Genomic DNA, 6,128 nt, shown 5'->3' on the forward strand with positions numbered 1-6,128 from the left:
GAGCATTTGAACCTTGTCCTTAGCCACTCTTTATCCATGTTAAAGGTTATTGTATCACGCATTGTACAGACAGACATTGCTCTCACCCAGTGGAGCGTTCTTAAAATGTGTTGCAGCTTTGGAAATATATAGCTCTAAGCTATTTTCATGCTGTAGCAAATGCAAATCAGTCATTGCACATAGATTAAGTCTGCACACATTTAACAATATCTTCCTGCTGCCTTTCACATACCAAGTGAAAGTACGTTGCTGAACAGATAAAAGCAAACCAGCAAAACCATAGATTACAAACAGGAGTTTATTTCTCACTTTGTAAATCATTGAAAGCTTACCTCCATTTCTCTTCTTGTTTCTCCTTCCTGCCAATAAGGCTCAAATAGTGGCAGTTTATGGGCGACATGGACAACCGCTCATGCATGGCACCATCTTGTGGAGGACGACAAACTGGCCAGGACTGCCTCTGGGCTCAAGACATAAAAAAAAAAGGAGAAATGATTAAACATGAAGATTTCCCATAATGTTGAGAGGTTTCTTTCCCTCTCATCTAAACAATACTTTGTAAATGTTTAAGGACTGAGAAGACCAAGTGGCCATGTGGCACAATGATGTTATATGTACTTTGTAGAATTTGCCATTGGTTTACTAAGAAAAACAGCAGAAACTCAATTAATAGAAATACAAATCATTGTACATCAGTTAAACCACATCTGAGTTGCTATGAAACACCACAAAGATCATTGTACATTATCTAATCAGCCATGTAAGCTAACATTTTTACTTAAACATTTCTGTCATGTATGATGTGATGTCACATGCTCTTGGAAAACTTTGTATGTGAATATGTGACAAACTAGAATAAAGAATGTTAATACAGTTGTGATTTAAAGTCATGTCTGCTACATTAAACCAAATGACCTTATGTTGTTATGGTCTATTAATTGAGAAAGAGAATACATATAAAATAGTTGTTTAGTCACAATATTACTACCAAATACTTACGTAAAGCATGTGCCTTGCCAATAGTTTGTGTGTCTCTTGATTGAGCTTTGCTGGAGAAGCAGATGTTTTGTTAATCTTAACGTCATGGGTCAGACCATCTGTGTATCCTGAAGTATTGTCTGTCATGAGCTGTACCTAAATACACAACATACTAAGAGAAGCCAGACTGGGGGCAAAGACAGAGACTTCCCTTGGAAAGCTTTTCACATTGCCCTTTTCACTCACACTGTCCTGCACAGCCAGAGGGCTTCTGGGTGTTACAGGCTGTCCTTGGGTTCTGCTCTTTCTCCAAATCCATTGTGCATGTGTCTCAGTGAAAGTGAGTATGTAGCACAGAGACAGAGATGATGAATGACTGATAGTGATGTCACTCTCGACCTTCGAACTTTCACTCAAAAATTAAAAGGATTGCACCAGCAATAAATACAGTAAGAGATGAGAGATTAAGCGAGTCTATGGAAAGCTTGTGTGTGTGTGTGTGTGTGTGTGTGTGTGTGTGTGTGTGTGTGTGTGTGTGTGTGTGCGTGTGCGTGTGTGTGTGGGCGGAAGCGTGTGCGTGTGTGTGTGGGCGGAAGGTTACCGAACACACATTTTGATCACATTGTGCCAAATATAATTATAATAATATAATGATGATAATTCCTGCCATGTCCTTCCGTAAAGCTCCCTGTGAGTGGGGTCAAACTACAGTCAGAATATTTGTTAGTATTTAGCTTTAGTACCTGTTAGTCCAACTCCACACCACCACCTGGTACTGTTTAGCATCAGCCATGTCTAATGATATTTAGTGTGAATGCCCACAGCATTCACACTAAATGCGGGTTCCACTTCTCTGGTTGCTCCTTAAATTTCGCCACGCCTCTTTTTCTGCATACTTTGTGCTATTTTCACCATTCAACTTTTATTCTATTCAGCTTGGTCTCCTAATGCCGGCTATATCTCTTGGTATTCATAACCTTCATACTTTTTTATAATATTCAGCTTTTTATTAATTTTTCTCCCCATGGGGGAAACCGCTCCATCCTGTGGCAGAATTGAGAATTACAATATAAAATGTCCGTTGTGTTTCACAGTGGATGTTTCAGGTTCTGCCTATTAATTGCAATCAATGATCCAGTTTCAGAGCTGTCATGGAGGACACAAGGCAGTGGCGATTTTGATGTTGGGCAGTTTAACAGCTTTTATGCTGTTTAACACCTGGGAATAATTTGAACTTTTGACATTGCTTTTTTCATACTGCATGTAGCATGTTTTTTATAGTCACCGTGTTAAACGATGCCGCCAAACAAATGTTGATATCTCAGGAGCCTTAAAAGGCATGGATTCTTTTTTTTTTTTTTACATGTCATGGAATTTACTGTAACCCAGCATGCTAGTGGTAGCCTATTTGCTATCATTTGGTTTTTTTAGCTAGTTAGCTAATTTTGGCTTCTACCTGGGTTTTTCACACTGCATGAACTATTTCTTACCTTTCTTCAAGTCTTCAGCAGTTGGCTTCAAATGCTTTTGCCATTTTCACCAAAATCTTTCCGCATTGACACTTGCATTTTCATGGGAAATGCACACCTTCTAGTATTTTTTTCAAAGTCAATGTGCATCATGGTTCAATTTAAAGCCTTCTGCTATTTTGAAGCATCAATTTTCTGAGGACCTTAGATTTGAATTGGGCAGTATGGGGATTGAACCCATGACCTTGGCGTTATTAGCACCACGCTCTAACCAGCTGAGCTAACCGGTCATGCATACTGTTGGGTTTCCATGGATTTAAGAAAAACATGCATGAACTTAACAGGCTTTAACAAAAGTGCTCATATTCTAATGTTTTTCCAAAATCAACATGCATAATATTTGAGTTTCCAGCCTTTTTCTATTTTGAAGTTCTGACAGACTTCAGATTTAAAGTGGCCAGTATGGGAATTGAACCCATGACCTCAGTGTTATTAGCACCACACACTGAAAAGCTGAGATAACTGGTGATACGTAATGATGAGATTTTATGGATTTAAGAAAAACGTACATGATCTTACTGCAATGAATATTTGAGAAAAGTGCTCATGTTCTAATGTTTTTCAAAATCAACATGCATAATAGTTTATTTTCCAGCCTTCTTTTATTAACTAATGAAAGTTATTCTGCATGTAATTCTCTTATTTCATTTACATGGTGCCTCTTTACACCAAATACATTCCCAAACTTATCCATCCATCCATTTTCTTTCACCCTTGCCCCTCAGTGGGGTCGGGAGGGTTATTCCCAAACTTAATTCATGCTTATTAATTTTCTTTTGAGTTGCACAGTGCCTTGCTTTTGCAAGGCACTGTGCATTCCTTCCCATTGTAGTCACAAATCTATGTACTGAAATGTATTTTTCATTTTGATTTTCTGTTATAGACCAATGAAAGGTGTACTTTTGTGAAAAAAAACAGAAATACACAAAGGTATTGATTGGAACAGTTAAATTCTTAAAAAGCATAGCTAAAGACATGTCAGGAAAACCTAAAAAACCAATCAAAACAAAATGTTTAGCCTAGTCTTAAAAACCAATAGAGTGACTGCCTCATAGGGGAAAGTTAGAAGCTTGTTCCACACAATAAGACCCAGTTTACTGATTGCTCCTGCCCCAACCCTACATTCAGAAACCCTACAAATCACAATTATCCCCATATGAGAGAAAAGTTCACAATTGTAAGGTGTTTAGAGCTTTATAAAAAAATTTAATATTGGATTGGTGCTGCTACACACAAAATCAATGAGAAAAAACAATGAATATCAATGTCTCACACTTAATAACCTGATGAATACATATGCTTCCTCAATTGGTTCTTTCCTTAACTTCTTATATTGAAATTAGGAATATACATTTTTTCCAATCACTCCTCTTTTAGTTCTTTCAAAAAAGGTTAATGAGAATGAGGATGCACTTTTGGTGTCTGAATCCTAAGTTTTCAGGTAGATATTTCAAATCAGACATAGCTTTACCCTAAATCTAATAAAATAGTTTTAATGCATTTCGGCTATAATGATGCTGTGTCATTTTCTCTACATTAGTTCAACGTGGGTTGTGTTTCTTGGTCGTAGGTAAGCACTTGCTTTCATCTTTCAATGCAGCCATTGCCAGTGTGTTGGCTCTTTTGGGTACATCTGACAGATCCAAAGGGTTTTAAACAAACTCCGTTTGATAGTGCTCAAGGCATGACAACAGGCTTGGATGACATGACACTAGTGCTATATCTAGAGGTGGCAGGGTTACACTACACAAACGTAGGCAAGACACAGCCCAGCTAAACCCCAGTCGACACATAAACACTTCCCTAAATAGCACAGCTGAGAGGAAAGCTTTTTAGTTGCTGGAAGGAAATTTAAACCTTCTGTGAGATCAACTAACTACCTCTTTCACCCTGGCAGTTGGCATGGCCACAGAGGTGTGTGTTGGCAAATGAGTCGAGGAGGAGTTGTGATTTGACAGGTGGGATCTCAGTCCAGTAGAAAACAACATAAATGAGAAAAAATGCTGCAAATCTGTAAATTATTGGGTTTCATTTTTAGTGTATGAAAAGCATCCTTAATTTTTTACACTTAATATTTTATTTACTCTTTGGAGCTTTCTGTGTGCCATTTTACTTCTCACCTGCTTCCCCTCCTGCTGAGATGTGACACAGTTAGGAGGCCATGGTAAATTATTGCTTTCTTCYTTGGCACTGAAGGTCATTTCTCATGTTTTTATATGGTGGCTTTTTTTCACACTGTTCTAAATTCTGCAGCGTTTGCATCACCTTAAAATTGTTTACTGCTAAAGACAAGGAATAAAACATTTACTGCGAATTTAGTGGTAAAAATATGTTGTAAAGCGAAGAATTCAGGATTTGCTTTAAATTACTACCCAAACCATGACCTTGTCTTTTACCCAAGAAATACTTCAGCCCTCAGACCTTAACTAGGATAATAATACTTAAAAACAAAATGAGAATCTGTGTCCACAAAACATCCCACATTTATGTTCCAACAGATTTTAAAAGCTGCACGTCAGCAATGTTTTGCACTGCAGTGACTGCGAGATACAGCACACACTGTTTTCATATCTGGGCTGCAAATGTCTCTTCCTAGTGAGTGTCAATGACTGCAGGCTTTTACTACATGCAGAGAGGTTCTAAAACAAAAATAAGTCTGACTCATCTATCTCAGCCTGGTGACAAAAATTTCAAAAGAAAGAGTCCTTCTCACAGAGATGAAGAAGGCCCATATGCCATGTGATCCCAGATTTGCTCATTTGGACATCACTGTAAACAGACCCAGCTGTGTGGGAATCCTGGGCACTCGTATCATTTAACGACATGAAAAACCAGGGATCATGGTGCTAAGCTGCTCTTTCCTGTAACTTTTTTAGGATATGGACTTTGTACCTTGCTGCACTGTATTGAATTACTCGCTGATTGCTGCAGAGATGATCACTGGCTGCCCTGAGCCATCTCTTCTACTCTGTCCTTGGGCTATAGAAACATAATTCTTTATCTCACGTCCTATCAGGGCAAAAGGCAAGGTGCCAAGAATCCCAAATGTCAGTGAGTGGCTTAGGAAATAACAGCTGCTGTTCCATCTTGAATGTCCACCGCCACATAGTGAGAGGTGTTGAAAGGGACATAGTGACATTTGCAACAGGGTCTTCTCAACTTCCTCTCGTCTCCCATCTCTGTTTCCACCATGCCACCAGTTGTTTCCTGCCCTGCTGTGACCATTAATCTACATACTGTTGGATACTAGGCTTCTTACCAGGCCAAACATCACGCTGTGTTTGACATTCATCATTTATTGATGGCCTGTTCTTTAATTGCAGTCGGAAAGAGCTTAGCTGTTCTGCTCTCACACTGGCTGATCCGTAGGGAAAGCCCTCCTACTGATTTTACTCACACTGAGAGCCGTACTGTTGACTTATAATGGTTGTACCAGGCACTGAAAAAAAATACCAACTGAAAAAAAATACCATTCAGGCTCAGACCTGTAAACAGTTTGAGTTTATTTGTGGAGAACATTTGTGTAACGTTGGCAGATGAGTAAAAGATCATTTTAGTTTGTAAGTGAGGAAATAAAGGTCCAAACCTAAATATATATGTATATATAAAACATATATATAT

The 6,128-nt window shown here is 38.5% G+C and overlaps 1 non-coding gene across 1 annotated transcript; it reads right to left on the reverse strand.

Annotated features, from left to right (window-relative positions):
• Positions 1 to 2,663: 2,663 nt before the first annotated feature.
• Positions 2,664 to 2,737, reverse strand: trnai-aau (transfer RNA isoleucine (anticodon AAU)). Its single transcript has one exon. It is a non-coding gene; the product is annotated as a tRNA-Ile (tRNA).
• Between the last annotated feature and the right edge of the window lie 3,391 nt (positions 2,738 to 6,128).

Source organism: Poecilia reticulata, linkage group LG5 (genome assembly GCF_000633615.1).
Source record: "Poecilia reticulata strain Guanapo linkage group LG5, Guppy_female_1.0+MT, whole genome shotgun sequence".
NCBI lineage: Eukaryota > Metazoa > Chordata > Actinopteri > Cyprinodontiformes > Poeciliidae > Poecilia > Poecilia reticulata.